At 45.4% G+C, this 19,666-nt stretch overlaps 1 protein-coding gene across 7 annotated transcripts in view; it reads left to right on the top strand.

The window, feature by feature from the left end:
* The window catches only part of MARCHF3 (membrane associated ring-CH-type finger 3), a 168,129-nt gene that overhangs the window by 92,790 nt on the left and 55,673 nt on the right, over positions 1-19,666 (top strand). For 3 of the 7 annotated variants that reach the window (XM_075541477.1, XM_075541479.1, XM_075541478.1), the window contains one exon: positions 14,319-14,402. The exons of the other annotated variants lie outside the window; for them this stretch is intronic. The gene's annotated coding sequence lies outside the window, so the exon portion shown is untranslated. The remainder of the gene's footprint in view (positions 1-14,318; positions 14,403-19,666) is intronic. 7 annotated transcript variants of the gene reach the window in all.

The raw sequence follows: 19,666 nt of genomic DNA, 5'->3' as shown, positions 1-19,666 counted from the left end.
CATTGCGCAAACCCAGAATTGGATGAGTTGTGATCCGCCAAACAATGTCGGATGATTCAGAGATAGAAAACGAAGTTTCATCTCCCAGAGAGACGGGAATACTAAAGGAAGTGATTCAGCTTTAGGTTTTTAGGAATAGCTTTTTTTCCCGTTTTCCTTTTTCTTTTTGCCCTGCACATTAATCCCTAGCATTTTAAAGAGAAGTCTAAAGTTCTATCGAATCAGATCAACATCCCTGAGAACTCTGCTGTACTCTCTTCTGAGTTAGTACAGTGTAGACGGGGGGGCGGGGGAATCTGAGCGACTCATCTGCGTGGCTGGCAGCTACTGAAGCTCAGTTTTGTAAAATGTAATCATGGCATCTTGCAGCCATTACACACTACCTTGCCCAAGCGTTAAATACCAAGAATTCTTCCTGTTTCCAAATGTGAACCTTATCAAAAGAACACGTACTTTCCCTTAAGCATTCAATCCTCAGTGTTATTAGGAAATGTGGGGAGTTTTTGGGTGGGATATTCTTCTCATAACTGGGGAGTTGCCCACTTTTTAAACTCTAACCTTAGGAGAAAAGGGCTCTTCACTTATTTTATTCACCTTGCCCCACTCTTCCTTCTCTGCCCACCTTAAACGAGTACCTACATTTTCATTAATATTAAGTAACAGTGGGAGAAACAAGTCACAGAAATTGGGGGCCAGAAATGTGGTTAATCTGGTTCTTCTGCCAACTTGATGGTCCAGAGGAAAATCGTAAAATCCCTCTGCTTTGGCTGCCTCGTTTATGAAACCGTGGCTGAGGCACCCACCAATTCTCATAGGGCCACACAGTTTAAATAAAGGTTGAAGGCCCAAAACTTTTAGATTTAAAAGTTCCAAACAGGAATGATAAATGCTACCTTATAAAAAAGCCTGGCTGGTTGCCTCAGCTAGCTCCTATTTCATAGACTTGTCTTACAGTGAGCGTGTGTGTACATCTGTTTTCTTTGACATTGGCACATTCCTGGTTAAACATTCAAAAGTCAAACTCATTTGTTGTTGTTGTTGTTGTTGTGGTGGTGGTGGTGGTGGTGGTGGTGGTGGTGGTGGTGGTGGTGGAGGTGGTGGTGGTGATGGTGGTGGTGGTGGTGGTGGTGGTGGTGGTGGTGGTGGTGGTGGTGGTGGTGGTGGTGGAGGTGGTGGTGGTGATGGTGGTGGTGGTGGTGGAGGTGGAGGTGGTGGTGGTGATGGTGGTGGTGGTGGAGGTGGAGGTGGTGGTGGTGGTGGTGGTGGTGGTGATGGTGGTGGTGGTGGTGGTGGTGGTGGTGGTGGTGGTGGTGGTGGTGGTGATGGTGGTGGTGGAGGAGGTGGTGGTGGTGGTGGTGGTGGTGGTGGTGGTGGAGGTGGTGGTGGAGGTGGAGGTGGTGGTGGTGATGGTGGTGGTGGTGGTGATGGTGGTGGTGGTGGTGGTGGTGGAGGTGGTGGTGGTGGTGGTGGTGGTGGTGGTGGTGGTGGTGGTGGTGGTTACATGCCACCAATTCAGTTGCAACCTATAACAAGCCTGTGCACAACAGAACAACACTGCGCAATCCTGTGTCATCCTTCCATTGTTCTTATGCCTATTCTCATTGTTGCAGCCGCTGTGTCAGTCCATCTCATGGAGAGCCTTCCTCCACTTTACAAGCTTTCAGGGCTTCATCGGCTTGCTGGAACATTTCAGTTGTGGTTCCACCAATTTCTGGAGCCTTGTTTTTGGCTAATGCATTCAGTGCTGCTTGAACGTCTTCCTTCAGCGCCATTCATTGTTGCTCATGTGCTAGCTTTTGAAATGGTTTAAGGTCAACTAGTTCTTTTTGGTACGGTGACTGTATATTCTTTCCATCTTCTCTCTCTCTCTCTCTCTCTCTCAATCATTTTATTGGGAGCTCTTACAGATATTATAACAATCCATAATTCAATTAGATCAAGGATAATTGTACAATTTCTGCCACCCTTTCTTTCTTCTTGGAAAGCTTTCCTTTATCCCCTCCCTCCCCTGCTTTACCCCCCAGGAGCCCTTATTATTATATTATATATTTTCTTTCTTTATTTCATCCTTTTCTCTGTATCTTTCACATTCCCATGTATCGGTATAGCTACAATTCTGCTCTTCATTCCCCTCCAGTGGGGTTATACAGTCATCATTGCTATCAGCTCTCCCTCCTCTTCTCCCCCACCCTCAGGGAATCATTACTCCCATTACTATTTCTGAAGGTTTTATCTTTCTTTGATTCCATGCATCAAATGATCTTAATTATATAAATGAACATACGTGGGTCTAACAAAATTAATGAGGTAAAATCAAGACCATAATAGTAGGGGGAGGAAATTTTAAAGAACTAGAGGATAGTTGTGTGTTTCATCAGTGCTATGCTGCACCCTGGATATATCATCTCTTCCGTGTGGTCCTTCTGTGAGGGACTGTCCATTTACCTTACAGATGGGCTCTGGGTATCCAGTCTGTCTACACTCTTTCACGTCAATGTGATTGCTTGTTTTTGAACTTCTGATACCTATTCCCATCGACACCTCATGATCACACAGGCTGGTGTGCTTCATCCATGTGTGTATGTTGCTTCCCTGCTAGATGGCAAGACCCCAGATGCTGTATCTTTTGCTGCCAGCATCATTCAAATTCATCTGGTTCTATTCTTTCTTCCATGTTGACACCCGTGACTTGGGGAAAGCAGGATCATAAGCAGAGGATTCAGTCATGACTTTGGCAGCGAGAGCCCTTGTTGACCATCCATGGCATCAATGCAGTAACGCTTGGTACTTGAGCATATTTGTTACTTTACTAATTCATTTTATTCTGACAACACCAGTCTACTTCTACGACCAGTATTTGGCTGTTGTGTTTTACCGGTGATAAAAGTGAACCAAGGGGGGAGTAAATTGTGCACTGGTGTTCCCAACACCACCTGGAAGTCCCTAGTGTCAATTCTACACCTACAGGATAAAGGAAATCCCCCTGGTTGCTTTTGGGTAATTTATGGTGAGGCCTTTTGCTTTTCTGAGTTTCGATTGACATGCTCTAGTTTGGCTTATTGTTTGTTTTCTCGGGAGGAAATTTTCTATTCTTTTTATGAGGATAATAAACTGTTATTGTTCAATCTTATTGCTAATTATAATAGACTTGTACTTTGTTTCAGAAAACTTAGAAAAGCATAGACAATAAAAATAAGATATTATCACTTATTACCTAGAGAGAACCATTGGCACTTATTGATATTGGGTGTCTTCCTTTTTTGGTGGTTGAAACTGCAAGCGTAAATACCTTTATATCTTGCTTTATAAAACAGTGGTCTATGTCTATTTCACATGACCTTCTAGTGTACTTTCCAGATCCATTGAGAATTTATCATAAAGATAATATTCATTACCACACTAGTAATCAACTGTACCTATGGGTTGTATTTGTTCAACCTTTGTTAGGTTGATAAAGAAGCACTGCGTTTGATTAAAAAAAAAAACCTGCTGATTAGGCACAGGTCCTTTTTATGTCCCCAACATAAGAAGAAAAAGGCTGGTATTATATCCCAAACATAGTCTGCAAAGGAAAGGCACAACCATTTTAAAGCTGCTCATGCGTACTGCCGAAGTTCCTTGTCAGTGTGGATGAAAGTTCAGCCTCCTTTCTCAGAAGTGCCCATGTCATCTCTGCCCAGCATATCCTCACTCATCCACTCTTATTGTGTGTGATCAGGTATTACAGGTCACAGCTATCTACACAACCCGAGCATCATCAGAAGATCATTGGGGAAATGGCTTGCATTTTACATCACTTACTTACCAGCTGCCACCCAATTCAGGGTGATACCCTAAATATCAGAGTACAACTGGCTTCCATAGGCTTGGGTCAGGTGCACCTTAGTCCTCAAAATAACATCCTTGCTTTGCAGTACTCTAAAGACGTCTTGTGCAGCAAGCAGGTTTACCTAATGCAACACAGACGTAACAACTCTATATGGAGTTTCTGAGACTCTACATCTTTAGGGGAACAGAAATCCTCATCTGTCTCCCTTGAGATAGTTTGAACTGCCAACCTTGTGGTTAGCAGCTCAATACCCAACCCAGAGTCTCACCAAGCTTCCCTCATTAAGCCATGGAAAACAAACTCCGCCATTGAGTTGTTTCTAAGTAGAAAGCCTCATCCTTTTCCCGCAGGTGGTTTCGAAGTGTACACCTTACAGTTAGAAGCTCAATGCGTAACCTTCTGTGCTGAACTCAATTTCTAACCTCTTGCCATTGAGTTGATCCTGACTCATAGCGACCCTATAGGGAAGGATAGAACTTCCTCTGTGGGTTTCTGAGACTCGCTCCTTATGGGCATGGAGAGCCTGATCTTTCTTCTGAGAGCAACTGGTCGTGTAGAACTGCTGATCATTCTGATTAGCAGCCCCGGGTGAAACCCACTCTGCTCCCAGGGCTCCATTAAGCCACAAGGCTCCTTACTTAATCCCCTAAGAGTGCTTCTCATTATGGAAGTAATAGAACCAAACTCCACTTTAACTAGCCATTTTATCCCCAGGGGGAAATGCACCCAAATCAGACACCACCACGCTTCAGCTTCATGTAGCAGATGGGGAACTCGGGCTTGGGCAGACAGGGTGAGATGATGCTTGTTACAGTCCTCCTTCTTTGCACTGCCACAGTGTCCAGAATTGATGGACCGCGGGCATAGCTTTGCCTCTGAAGCACTGTGGGTCTTCAGCCATTCCTGGAGTCATGTACTAAATACCTCTTCTTCGTTTCACTCTTTCAATAATAACCTTCATGCTCTTTCAGGGTCACAAAGGGCACATCAGTAATTGTGGAGGAGATGAGAAATTGCTTTTATCGTACAGATGCTTGCAAGACATTCCTAAGTAAGAATTTAGATTCAAATTACTGGGGGGAAAGCAAGGATAGTGAGACCTTGTCTCACCTCCTTTGGGCATGGTATTAAGAGGGACCAGTCCCTGGAAAGGGACATCAGACCAACAGAGGATCAGTGAAACAGAAGACACCCCTCGATGAGGTGGATTGACACAGTGGTGCGGCAATGGGCCCAAGCATAGCAGTTGTGAGGATGCTGCAGGACCTTACAATGTTTCATTGCTATGACTCAGACCTCCTGGGATTGCACTTAACAACACGTTGTAAGTAGTATCCACAGTGATCTGAGGATTAATGAAGCTTGATCAAAATTAAAAAACCAATATCAATTTATGTGGAATGGCAAGAGGTCCCTCATAGCTAAAGCAACTTTGAAAGAGAAACACAAAGTAGGAAGACTCGTTCTTCTGGTTTAAAAACGTTCTGTACAGAAGCAGTCATCAAAAGAGCCTAGACTGACAGAACAATAAGACACATGGACCAATAGAATAGCGCCGAGAGTTCAAAAATAAACCTATACATCTCCCAGCAGTTGGTTTCTGACAAGGGTGTCAAGGCCATTCAATGGAGAAAGAAACAGCTCTTCAAGAAATGGTGCTGGGGTTCCACATGGAGAAAAATGAAGCAGGATCGATGTCCATGCCATAAGGAAAGGGAAAACAAATTCAAAATGGTAGAGTTTTAGAAATGTTGTCAAATCCAACATCCAACATGGATGATCAACTATGCTAACACAGGTATAAACCAGAAAAAAACAAAATGAGACCTAATAAAAATTTAAACCTTTTGTTCATCCAAAAACTTTACAAATAAAGATGAAAAGCCAAGGACTGGGAAGTAGATTCAGAACCATACAGCTCACCCGAAGCCAAAACAACGTAACAGCACAGACTTGCTGTAACCCAATCATAAAATGGGCAAAGGACTTGAATGGACATTTTTTTTTACCAACAAAGACACTCATTTTGCTAACGAAGATGTGAAAAGATGCTGAGGACCACGAGGCATCAGGGAAATGCAAATAAAATTGATTGTAAATCAAGAGATACCGTGTCACACTCAATAGGAATGGTGGAGTGGTTAGGAGATGGGCTGCTAACCACCAGTTTAGCAGTTCAAAACCATGAGCTGCTCCAGGGAGCACAAAGAAACCCACAGGGGCAGTTCCACCTGTCCTAGAGGGTTGCTGTGAGCCAGAATTAACCCTGTGGCAGGGCGTTGGGGGTTTCTTTGTTTTTGCAGAATGGTTAAGATTCCAAAACAAAACAGAAAACAACAGATGTTGGGGAGATGTGGAGAAATTGGAACCTCGTGCTAATGGCCATTCCCAGTGCTCATGAGGATGCAAAATGGTCTGACCATGGCGGCAAACAGCGTGGCAATTCCTCCAAACACTACCGTAGAACCACCGTATGACCTAGCAGAGCAACCCTGCTCCTGGGGTACACCGAGAAGACTTGAAAGCAGAGACTCGGGAAAAGAGACCTGTACACCACTGTTCACTGCAGCACTGTTCACAGTTGCCAAGAGGTGAAAATCACCGAAATGCTATCAGCCGATGAAGGGATAAGCTAAATGTGGTACACACATAGACTGGAATACTACTCAGCCAAGAGGAGAAATTAAGTCTGAATATATACTACGGTATGGATGGAGGTGGAAGACATGGTGCTGAATGAGTGAACTCAGTCAATTATGAAAGGGCAAATGTCTAGAAAGCAAAATCTCTTTGTAGCTGACAGGGCTAGAACAGAAGAGGGGCAGGTGCAAGGGGACAAGCCATAATGATGATGGAAATATTACACTGACTAAGGGTACGGTTGCATAGTTGATTGTTATAGTTGCTGTCAGTAAGTTTTACACCTAAGAAGCTTAACCAACCAGCATTGTGTGATATATATTTACAATGGCAGAAAAGCATGGTGGGAGGAGAAAGAGTCATTTTTAAGGCTGATATTCAGCCCAAACCCTCACGTTTGGTTCCCTGATGTGAGGGTTTAGAGTCATTGTTTCATGGGACGTGCCAATTAATTAACCTAATAACATGTTTGGTGCCTCCGAGAGTTCAGTCAGTTCGGTAGTGCCCAGGGTCTTCAAAGTTCACAGGTGGCCATCTGCAGCCACTGGTCTCTGTTTACATGGAACAAGAGAGGAAGAATGAGAGGCACTAACAGGAGGCGGTTATGGAATGTGTGGTTAAAATGTCTTCATGAGTAACTGCCTCCTTCTTAGATCAGAAGAACTAGATAGTGCCCAGCCACTGCTAACTGGATAAGAATGCAGAAGCATCATGTTCAAAAAGAGGGAAATGCAGAAAAAAAAATTCAAAGTCTGTGGATGCCAGGCTTCCTACAACTATGAAGGTTGGATGAATGCCTGAAACTATTACCCTAAACTAGTCTTTATACCTTAAATTAAAACTATCTGCCCACCCCCATAGTCATCTCAAAACCAAACCATCATAGTTTACCTTAACTAGTGCATTATGTGCTCTTTTAAAAATGCTCTTATGTATGTGGGTTCCAATTGATAAGCAGAACCGAAAACTTTAGATAGGAACCTTTCGGGGCAGGTTGTTTATGTTAATGAAGGAGGACCACTTCAGAAAAGGAAGGTGAGGATGGGTACATCCCTTGAAGGTCTTTAATGTCACCGCCTTGTAAATCAATGCCACTCAGCTGTTGTTGGACTAGTATATGCTTTGCTGTGTACACGCTCAACAACAAAACAAACAATGTTATATTGGAAATCTTCAAAACAGTTCAGATCCACGATCTGCCTCTTACTTTTCCTAAGTGAGCTCTAGATCCTCAGTGCCTGCTTTCAAGTTTGGTGATGAACATAAGAATGGTTCAAGATCCAAGAGAAAAAGAAGACGACGGCTGTCAGACAGCAGACTGCTTAGCAGCTAGGTCAGGTAGAGGGCATTGCATTTCTAAGTGGGTCTGTGGCAGCCCTATGATTGTGTGACTTAATAGCTGGGTGAAAACTTGATATCAAGATAGTGAGTTCATTTATTCAGTCAGTGAGTCAATGAATAGTTCAGTCCCCATTATATCACAGGGACTCGTGGAAAAGCAGTGGGCTCCAGGAATACTTCAAGAGAAGAGGTGGGCAGGTCTGTCTAAATAAGATAGGCTGGACGAACAATCTGGAGGAGAAAACAATGGGACCGACAGTTCCGGGGGGCATGGGAGAGGGGAGGTGGGGGGAAAGGTATGTTGTTAACAAACTCAGGGACAAGGGAACAACAAGTGATCCAAATCGGTGGGGAGGAGGGTGTAGGAGGCCTGGTAGGGCATGATCAAGGGTAATGTAACCAAGAGGAATTACTGAAACCCAAATGAAGACTGAGCATGATAGTGGGACGAGGAAAGTCAAAGGAAATAGAAGAAAGAGCTAGGAAGCAAAGGACATTTATAGTGGTATAAATAAAGGCATGTACATATGCAAATATATCTATATATGAGGATGGGGAAATAGATCTATGTGCATATATTCATAGGTTCAGTCTTAAGGTAGCAGAAGGACATTGGGCCTCCACTCAAGTACTCCCTCAATGCAAGAATACTTTCTTATATTAAATTGGCATTCTATGATGCTCATCTGCCCGACACAACCGCTGAAGACAAAGTGAGTGAATAAGCAAATGTGAATAAAGCTGATGGTGCCCAGCTATCAAAAGAGAGAGCGTCTGAGGTCTTAAAGGCTTGGAGGTAAACAAGTGGCCATCTAGCTGGGAAGCAACAAAGCCCACATGGAAGAAGCACACTAGCCTGTGCGATCATGAGGTGTCAAAGGGATCAGGTATCAGGCATCATCAGAACAAAAAAATATAATCTCATTGTCAATGAGGGAGGGAGTGGGGGTTAGAGACCCAAAACCCATTTATAGACCACTGGACATCCCTTTACAGAAGGGTCTCGGGGAGGAGACGAGCCAGTCAGGGTGCAATGTAGCAACGATGAAACAACATACAACTTTCCTCTAGTTCCTAAATGCTCCCTCCACCACCACCACTCCACCCACACACACTATCATGATCCCAATTCTACCTTGTAAGTCTGGCTAGACTAGAGGATGTACACTGGTACAGATAGGAACTGGAAACACAGGAATCCAGGGTGGATGATCCCTTCAGGACCAGTGGGGTGAGTGGGATACTGAGAGGGTGGTGGGAGAGTGGGTTGGAAAGGGGGAACCACTTACAACAATCTACATATAACCTCCTTCCTGGGGGACAGACAACTGAAAAGTGGGTGAAGGGAGATGTCGGCCAGGGAAAGATATGACAAAATAATAATTTGTAAATTATCAAGGGTTCTTGAGGGAGGGAGCAGCAGGGAGGGAGGGGAAAATGAGGAGCTGATGCCAGGAGCTTAGGTGGAGAGCAAATGTTTTGAGAATGATAAGAGCAATGAAAGTACAAATGTGCTTTACACAATTGATGTATGTATGGATTGTGATACGAGTTGTATGAGCCCCTAATAAAATGAGATAATAAGAGAGAGAGAGAGAGAGAGAAAGAGAGAGAGAGAGAGAGAGAGAAGGTGGAAGAAGAGCAGTGAGAGAGGGAAGGTCTATACACCAGGCCTTCCTCTCTCTGCCTTCCCAACGACTGCACTGCCAAGAAGGAAAACTGCTCATGTAAAGAGACCGCTTATGTTTTTGTAGTTTAAAAAATAATGCAGTTTACTGAAGCAGATTGGAGCTTTATTCCTTGAAACTCATAAAAGAGGCTTGTGGGAGTTGGAAAGAAATAAAGAGAATGACTTTACAATCATTGGTAAATAGGCAAATATCTTTAGATGGTCTTTTTTACACTTCTAAATGAAACTGTCCCCCAAACCTTCACAGTAATGGCTAATTCCCCTTGGAGCTCATCTTCATTATTTGTGTACTTTTTAATTCTCCCAGCTTTTCGTTTCGTGAACATCAACTTCACTTAAGCATTTTAAAAAGATACTGAGGAGGATGTCGTGCTCAGAGCAGAAAATTCTGTAACTGACTTTCCCACCGTGCTCACAGTTTGCTAAATCGCACGAGGCCAGTTTATGGACAAACAGAACAAGAAAAGTCAGCAGGCCCTCTTGCATACATGCCCAGTGCCCCATCTATTTCCTTTGGCTGCATTTTCTCCCCGAACAGACAAGCTAGATCGATAGATCTTTTATGTCACCTTTCTAGTAGCACATAGTAATAACCATGATGCATTGTGCTCCAGTGCCTTTCAAGTGTCCGGGATCTTCGTGACCCGAATATGCAAATGCTGTCCATGTCCCCTTCAGCATTGCCCCGGTTTACTAAAGAAACCTGGGCTTCCCCCGATGCCCCAATCCGTCCAAGTGGGTCCTGGGCTGAGCTCTGAGGAAACAAGAATGGAGAGAGGGCTCGGTTTCTAGAAATGTCAGGACCTGCCGATGAAACCGGAAGTACAGACTTTAGTTTGATTCTCCTCTTTGTTTGGAAAGAGAAGTCTCCCTCAGAAGACTTTATTTCCATGCTAAATGCTTCATAGCAGCCGCCTCATACCTGGGGGGGCTGGTACCTGGCTCTTGGGCTAATAGGGAGAGCGTAAAGGGAATGCTCCAAGGGCCGGGGCCACTTATCGTGAGCCACATGGCTCTGCAGAGCCTCACAATCACCTGCAAGATAAAAACAAAGACAAGTACCTATACAGTGTTGCACTGATGCTGTGTCCTAGTCTCCACTCGCTTCACCTTCCAGCGACACCTACATATTGTGTAAGGCTCCCTGCGTACTTGCCCCGTAGGTGTGTGCGGTCTACCACAGTGCTCCTCTGGCAGGTCCCACCCACCCTCCGTAGACCAGCGTCACACCAGCTGGCGGTGGAACTCATCAGACCCTCATCTCTCTCTCCTGGGACTGACATACGTGTGGTTAGGTGCCTTTGAGTTGATTCCAACTCAGTGTCTGACAGCATGACGCATTCCCTGGCCGGCGCCATCTTCATAATCACTGTTGTGTTGGGGCTTTATTGGTCAGTGCCTTCAGATTGATTCCAATTCATAGCGAGTGACCTTTCGGACAATGGAACGTAACGCTACCCGATCCTGTGCCTTCCTCAAGATTTTTGCTCTATTTGAGTCCATTGTTGCAGCCACTGAGACACCCGTCTCCTTGGCGGGCTTCCACTTTTGTGTTGCCCTACTTTCCCAGGGAGAAGACGGGGCGCTCTACTCCTGTAAAGAGTGACAGTCTCAGACACTCACAGGGGCCGTTCTGACCTGCCCTCTGAGAGTCATTATGAGTTGACACTGACTCAGTGACAGTGAGTTTTGGATTTTAGTTTCTGCTTGAATGTCCAGAAGTACATGAGATGAAGTTTCACCAACCTCACCCTGAAGGAGCGATCTTGCTGTACTTCGTTCGTCCAAGGCAGATTCTCCTGTCCTTCTGGTGACATAAGTATTTTCCATATTGAACACCAGAATTCAAGCAAATCAGTCTTCTCCAGTCTTCCATAGTCATTGTCCAACTTCCACGTGCATATGAGGGATATTTCGATTTGCATTAGCCAAAAAGTCAGGACCCCCCAAATATGCCTGTAAATCCAGTCTGTATAACAATATTACTCTCTGACACTTGGAACAATCAATGAGAAAGATCCTCAGGAATCTAATTATTTTGAAAATATATGTGTGTGTATACATATCAACTTATTGAGCTATAGCTCACATACTACATACTTTATCCATTTAAATTATATAATTCAATGGCTTTTAGTATATTCAGAGAGTTGGACAACCATCAACACTATCTAATTCCAGAAAATTTCATCACCCCCAAAAGAAATCCTGATACTCATTTGTAGCCACCCGCTATTTTCCCCAGTTCCCAACCCCAGTCCTTAGCAACTACTAGTATCCTTTCTGGTCTCTGAATCAGACTGTTGCGGGCATTAAAGGGAATCATATAAGATGTGTTCTTTGGTAAGTAACTTCTTTCCTTTAGCACACTGTTTTTGAGGTTTGTATTGTATCACATCAGTGCTTTATTCATTTTCGTGGCTGAATAATATTCTGTTGCGTGTTTCCTTTATCCACTCATTGGTTGATGGACATTTGTGGTGTTTCCGCTCGTCAATTATTATGCAAGGTGCTGCGGGGAACACTCTGCCCAGGCTTCTATGCCAATGAGCATGGTCAGGCCTCCTGGGGAGCTGTGTCGGTCCTGTGCTGGCACCCCGTCACCTTTGCCAGGGAACCTCTGCCAGTCAACTGCACCAGGATGCATTTTGATGGTAGCCGTTTCCCTTTTTTCCCTCTCTCCTAAGATAAGCTTCCCTTTCCAGAGAGGAGACGAGCCAATCAGGGTGCAGGGTAGCAACGATGAAACTATACAACGTTCCTCTAGTTTTTAAGTGCTTCCTTCCCCCCTCCGCCTCCCCATCATGATCCCAATTCTACTTTACAAATCTGGCTAGACCAGAGCGTGTACACTAGTACAGATAGGAACTGGAAACAGGGAATCCAGGGCGGATGATCCTTTCAGGACCAGTGGTGAGAGTGGTGACACTGGGAGGGTGAGATGGAAAGGGGGAACCGATCACAAGTATCTACATATAACCGCTTCCCTGGGGGACGGACAACAGAAAAGTGGGTGAAGGAAGATGTAAGAAAATAAATTAATAATAGTTTATAAATTATCAAGATGAGGGAGGGGGTCAGGGAGGGAGGGGAAAATGAGCTGATACCAAGGACTCAAGTAGAAAGCAAATGTTTTGAGAATGATGAAGGCAATCAATGTATAAATGTGTTTGACACAATGGATGTAAGTATGGATTGTGATAAGAGTTGTATGAACCCCCAATGAAACGACCAGTGCCCGTCACTGTAGAGAACGTAGGTGTGTAGCGACCCCAGGCATATTGGAGTAAAAGGGGGCTCTAGAGGGTTTTCAGTAGCTGAGTTTCAGAAGGAGATTGCCAGGGCTTTCTTCTGAAGAACTGCGCTCTTTTATTACTTCATTTAAAGCAGGCGTCCTCGAACTACAATGGCCCGCGGGCCACATGCAGCCCGCCGAGGACATTTATCCGGCCCGCCGGGTGTTTGCCCCGTTGGTTTTTTTTGTTTGTTTTTTTTACTACTTCAAAATAAGATATGTGCAGTGTGCATAGGAATTTGTTCAGTTTTTTTTAAACTATAGTCCGGCTTTCCAATGGGTCTGAGGAACAGTGAACTGGCCCCCTGTTGAAAAGTTTGAGGACCCTGATTTAAAGTGTGCGCTTCCCTTTAGCTTCTATTAAAAAAAAAAAGTATTTGCTCTTCAGCAGCATGTGTGGACGTTCTCCACTGATTCACCCTCCTGTGAAATGCTTTCTGGTGTGTCCACGGTGCTGCAGCTCTCAGTGGGCTCCGGTGAAGCCAGCAAAAACATGCCCTCAGTGTGCTCAGCCTCCTGGGCAAACATCTGCCAAATCACTCCCTGCCCCTCGGAGCTGGGCCCCGGCTGCTTTCTGCAGTTAGGAATCTTCCCGGAGCCTGTCCCTCTGGTCCCTCCTTCTACCGCTTTGCTCTTCTACACTCAATTACAAGCTCAAGAGAAGAACAGATGGGCACAGGAACGTCCAAGTTTCCCAGAATGCACACTTCCCCTGCAAGAGTGTTCCCTCGCGAAGTGCGTGGACAGAGCCAGCATGTTATCTTCCCATTATCACTCTGGTTTCACGTCTAGCTGATAGACGCCTGTCAGTAAAACAAGACAGGGATGGGCACGCACAGGAAAAGAAAAGGACCCTGCGCTGAAAGAGCAGGAAAGGAAAGGGTCGCCATTCCTGTCCGTCTGAGAGACGCTTTTCACCCCTCGTTACAGAGGCCTTCTCGGTGCTTCCCTTAGGGATCCCCATGGCACGCCTCTTACTGCGAAAAGGGGAGTGTTCTCACACATCGGCAGATTTCACCCAGAGCGCACATACTGCCCCAGGAAAAACTGCCTTGGGTGTCACGTGTGGCAAGGGTGTGGCTGGGGCAGACGCGCCTGCAGGCTTCATTGGGCAGGAATGGCTTCCTGGTGGGTCTAAGACAGATCCCAAGCTGATGCAGGTGTGACCGCAACTCAGCTAGGCAGCCTGCAGATCAGTTAGTTCTGCCAACCACGTCCACCTTCAGATGTCCCTCTTGAAACAATAGGGACGCAGCCGCCTGCATTATGGGCAGTTCGTGCAAAGTGACGTGTGCACCAATAAGCAAAAGAAAGGCTATCTGAGAACGGTTCTCACTTCTCCGAAGGGATCAGCGAATATTTTTGAAGGGTGCTGAGCCCAAGGAACGATTGCATCAATGTAAGGACTAACTAGGCTCTGTAAATCCAGTCTATATAACAATATTACTCTCTGACACTTAGAACAATCAATGAGAAAGATCCTCAGGAATCTAATTATTTTGAAAATATATGTGTGTGTATAGGAAGGAGGCCAAGGGAGCGGGCGCCTGGCCTTCGAGTTGAGAGTTTTACTTGATGACAACAACCCCGACCTTCACTTATGTTGGGTAAGTCACAATACAGTTCTCTACATTTAAGAAGAGTGTGTTATCGATGGCACTTGTCTTTTTGTAATCTCAAGTAAAACAAGTGGGCCTTTAAGAATAATATAAACAACAGAAACAACTCGTTAGTTACTAGAAGAGGTAATTAAGACCAATTCTCTACTCAGGAATTGGCAATCAAGGAATTAAGCATTGATCTCGCTTTACTCCTCAGACTGTATTTCAGGATAATCTCTCTGGTTGATGAAGGGAAGTTATTTTTTACGTAAGACTCTAACTACCAAATATGGAAGAGAAGTTATGGGTTCAGACCTTGACCGCCAATGGACGAAGTCTTAGTCATTGTTATTCAGTGCCCTGCAGTCCGTTCCGCCTGGAAGCACCCACTGTACCTAAGAATGAAACACCTCCAGGTCCTGCGCTGCCCTTGCGATTGGTCTGATGTTTGAGCCCATTGCTGCAGCCACTGTGTCAATCCATTCTGCTATTGGAAACATCGATGGGCAACTTCCCGATGGCGGGATCAAGCGGCTTCCATAGGAGCCCACTGAAAACGGGACAAGTGCGTGCGTCCAGCGTGGAACAGCAAGCAGTACCCAGCACGTCCTAGGAAATATTGCCTGGGAGTTGAATGTGAGTCCAATCAAATCTATTCCTAAACCTCCAGCAATTACAGGGGTTAGAGGAGCAAGTTAAACAATACCATGGGTAACAGGCAAACAAAAAATGTGGACTAGTGGAACAGGGCTTGCATGCGTGCCTTCAACAAGTCAATGGCTTGAGAGAAAAGGGAGCAGACTGTGAAAAGTAACGGAGGCATAAACCATAATGTGCAAATGTGACATGGACACCTGGTTTGGGTCATTGGCGCCTATCAACTATGAAATATTTTTAACACAGTGGGGCATGATATTAAGGAATTGGGTTTGTAGATACCTTTGTGGGTAGATAAGAAAATGCGTAAACTTTAGAAATTGGGGGAGTCAGGTGAAACTCTGTGACCAAAATCCCAATTCATTGTGAAATTGGGGCGATGGGATTGTGGGGGTGCACGACAATACTCTCCCCTGCCTTCATTCGACCATTTCCAGAATTGAAGTTTGAAGGGAAAGAATACCAGATCTGCCTCGGTGCTGCCTGGAGGGAGGAAGAGGAGGAGCTAGCTGGGACCAGGAAGGATCCGAAATGGATGCTGTGTAGTTACTGGTAGTTGTTTTGTTTTTGTTTTTCCTCTCCTCGACTTGTTGAAGCTCTCCTCTATTAAGAAAACAAAACTAGTTTGGTTGGATTTGGGGAGTAGTCACTAGAAACCATTTCATGACTACCGCCAGGCAGTTGGAGGTAAATTTGGGAAACAAATCATCTTCAGTGCTAAAGTGACTGCTGATCTGAGCTGGAATAACTTGCTTTCTTCAGCATCTGCAGGGGCTGGTCTCCCGGGACTTATCTGGCTACATGTGTTTTTCACATTTATTAGTGAAATTGAATATTCGAGAATAAAGCACAGTCCTCAGGAACATTGTGTTAATTTGTGACACACTAGAGATTGTTTAGCCCATAAACCAAAGGAATGAGTTCCATGGGGGCATAACTGTTATCTTCACCCTGGAAGGCAGTAAAGACTCACAGTATTTATGAAGCACTTAGAAAATAGAAAATGAATAGAGCTATGAAGATAGAAAAATATACTCACACAATCACTATTAATAGTGTAATTTTTTTTAATCTGTTAAAAGGAAAACTGCCATCAGATGAGAAGTTAAAAGTAAGAGTAAGACCTCTCTGTATAATGCCTGGCTGTTTTACCTTGCCTCAGAGTTTCGCTGTGTAACTCTGAAGTGCTTGTTTCTGTGCAGCAGGCTGAATCCGGTGAAGGGTCCTTATCCATTACTGGCAGGGCTGGGTATACAAACAAATGGCCAGGCCTGATCCTGTGTCTACGAACCTAGAGTGTAGTTGAGAACTTGACGGGGTTCTGGTGAGGAGTAAGCCGTGTGTTCAGCTGGGCCATTTCTCACAGGCTTTCAACTGTCAAGCCCACTGCAGTTAAGGAGTCCACAGACTGGCGCTCTGCTGCAAAGGTCTGGAAGAAGCTGAGACGCTTCCATGCAGAAAGAGGCAGCTTTGAAGCAGGCTACATGGAGTGCAGCCACCAGAGGCAGGCAGGTTCCAGCCAAAGGAACAAAGGCAGGGAAGGGGCCTGGTGCTCCAGCCAGGAAATAGATTCTGCCACAGAGGTCCCTTTGAGGAGATTAGTAAGTGCATTGCACTGAGGTAAGTGTTCAGTATCATAACCAAGAAAGACGCCTCATTTTCCACCAATTTCATGGTCCATAAGAATGCAGTGTGTAAGCTATGAGGCGATTAAGCGATAACAATGAGATAAGGTAACATGGTAATTGGCTGTGTGTGACTTCATTCTTATGCTTATTTGTATCTTTATCATTTAAGACCTGGCCCCTTTCAGGAGCCAATAAGAAGAAATCTGTGATTCCCGTGTGTTTGTGTGAGGGTTGCCAGAGGGAGAGGGAGACCATGTCCAAGGAAGGGCCAAAAGCTTCAGTCCAGGGTCCGCTTCTGTGACTTGCGCCTGTGCTCACACAGCGCCGTCCAAGCAGGCGGCAGCAGGTGGTACCCATCAACCCATCAGATGTGTGTGTGGACTGAGGAGAAGGCAGAGAGGACCTCGGAGGGACCACCTGGGTGAGGGGACCCAGATGGAGTCTGGAGAGGGCTGCTTCGACACCACCCTGGCGTCCACTGTTGTGAAATGGCACTGAGACATTATTGTCTTAAACATTGTCCTTTATCACACAGCCAGGCACCCATACTGCTCAGGTCCTCTAGGTCAGGGGGGAAACCCAGGCACAGTCCGAATAACACTCCCGTTGGCAAACAGCTGGAAGGTGGTGGCTCAAAGCCAGGTCTCCCCGGGCCCAACCTGGGCACTTTCCTCTCACTGGGGGGATTCCCAAAGGGTCTTGAATCAAAGTCCAAAGATGTGAAAAGGAAGCATCCCGATTCCATGCAAGTGGGTATTTTGAGGATGCGCATCAGAAGCACAGAGCCCCCGATAATGTCAAAACTGGGCTGAGAAGCTAAGTCCTTAGTGCTCATCTTTGCAGGGCACTTGCCTTACTCGCCAGTGCTTGGCAGGCCGAGTCCCACTGGGGATCCTCAGGTGTGCAGGAAGTGTCTCCTGGGGCCCCGAGCCTGGTGGAGTGCAGAGCTCAGACGCTGCCCCATGAGAAGGTGGGACCCCCACCTCCCTGTAGTGTGCGTGGGACACCATAAAGGGCAGCCCCAAGGAGCCCTGGCTTCAGCCTGCAGCTGACTGTATTCTAGGGTGAGGGAGTCTGGGATTAAGAATGTCTTGTTCTATATAGCTAATCCTTTGGTACCGATTTCCAGTAGGCCTTGAGCTGCTAGCCTCACGGTCGGTGGTTCAAACACATCAGCTGCTCTTCTGGAGAAAGATGAGCTTATCTACTCCCCTAAAGATTTACTGCCCAGAAGCTCTACATGAGGTTCCTGGGAGTCAGAATTCAATCAATGGCAGCAGGTTTGGTTTTGTTTGCTTTCTATAACTAATCTTGGGTTGTTTGTCTCTTAGTGGCCCTCGAGAGCAAGGTATAACTGACCCTGTCGAGTTCTGAGACTCTTAACTCTTTACAGGAGTAGAAAGCTTGTCTTTCCCCCGTGGAACGACTGGGTGTTTCAAACTGCTACCTTGTGCCATGAATCGGAATCACCTCCATGGCAGCGATGTAGCCCTTGGTTGTTTGCGCTCAGGGAAAGGGGAAGTACAACTTGGAAAAGAAACCCGATTTGTGGAGAGGGCTATGGGGTGAGGGGGCAAAACCCATCTGCAGAGTACCTAGTTAGAGCAGTAGTTCTCCACCTTCCTCATGCTACCACCCTTTAATATAGTTCATGTTAACCATAACCCCCAACCACAAAATTATTTTCATTGCTACTTCATAAATGTAATTTTGATACTGTTACGAATCATGTGACCCCTGTGAAAGGGTCATTCAACCCCAAAAGGGGTCACGACCCACAGGTTGAGAACCGCTGAGCTAGACTGAGCTACTGGCAGATCCACTCTAGCCACAGGCAAGTGTCTCGAACAGCCTCACTATCAGGCAGATCCCATTGTAAACGGGATTATGTGGGACCAAACGCAACACTCAGCTGGCCACTCTAGCACAACCTGAATTTGTTCTGAGGGCAAGGATCTATGACTGGTTCTGTGAGTGACAGAAATTTCTTCCCTGACTTTTTGAATGTTGATGAGGCCTTTTCCTTTTTACTCATTATTTGTATCTTTGTCTTCATACTATTGTGGTTTTGTCCTTACAGCCTTAGCGCGATTTTGTTTTTTAGTGTTTTCTGTTGGGTCTCCCATCTCTGAGACACAGGAGCAGGGGATGTGTAATGATAATGATGGATACAAGGGGATATAACGAATACAGGGGTCGGGAGTAGGTGACAGGGAGGAAAAGGGGATTTCCAGTAAATAATGAAGGTGGGAGGGGGCAGGGAGCACTAGATCGGATTGGGATTGCATAACTCATTTTAAGGGTGATGTAACCACTGGGGGAGTGGTGCTCTAAAATCGATGTGGTAATGATTGTACAATTCTCCTTGATATGATTGAACTATTGAATTGTATCATATGTAAACTACATGCCAATTGAGATAGTTTATTGTGCCGCCTGGCTGAGAAACAGCCTGGCGGAGAGATAAATGGCTTGGTGAGCCTCGCCTTTCTTGTCTCTCGTTCTTTCATCATCAGACCAGTATGCAGCTGCCTTGCTTGTTCTGTGCCTCAATTTAGAGGCTACACTATCTGTGGGACACCTAGCCTGTGGACTGTGTTGCTGTAAGTTGAGGTCCCTTTAAGACCACACAATTGGAATGGACATCTCTGGAGCTAGGGACTGACGGTTGATGACCTGGCTGACAGTTGGTGACGTGACCTGCCTTGCTGTTTGCTGCCTGTGCTGAGACAGCCTAGCTCTCTCGACAGAGGACTAATGGGTGGCCCTCAAGACGTAAAGGATGGCCAGTGTCTCACAACTCTCTCAGGGGAGTGAGTTGCACTGAGCCATTTGGACTGCTTTATAATTTAACTGTTCATTTCTTGGTGTTATATATCTATCTTTATAAATATATATGTGTATATATATACATAGATATATAAAGTTACTAGCAATCTGGTTTTGTCTCTCTAGAGAACCCTGTCTAACACAGCAATAATACTG

This window comes from Tenrec ecaudatus, chromosome 2, assembly GCF_050624435.1.
Source record: "Tenrec ecaudatus isolate mTenEca1 chromosome 2, mTenEca1.hap1, whole genome shotgun sequence".
NCBI classification, from domain to species: Eukaryota; Metazoa; Chordata; class Mammalia; order Afrosoricida; family Tenrecidae; genus Tenrec; species Tenrec ecaudatus.
The sequence above is the reverse complement of the archived record's forward strand: the minus strand, read 5'-3'. Positions and strand labels throughout refer to the sequence as shown.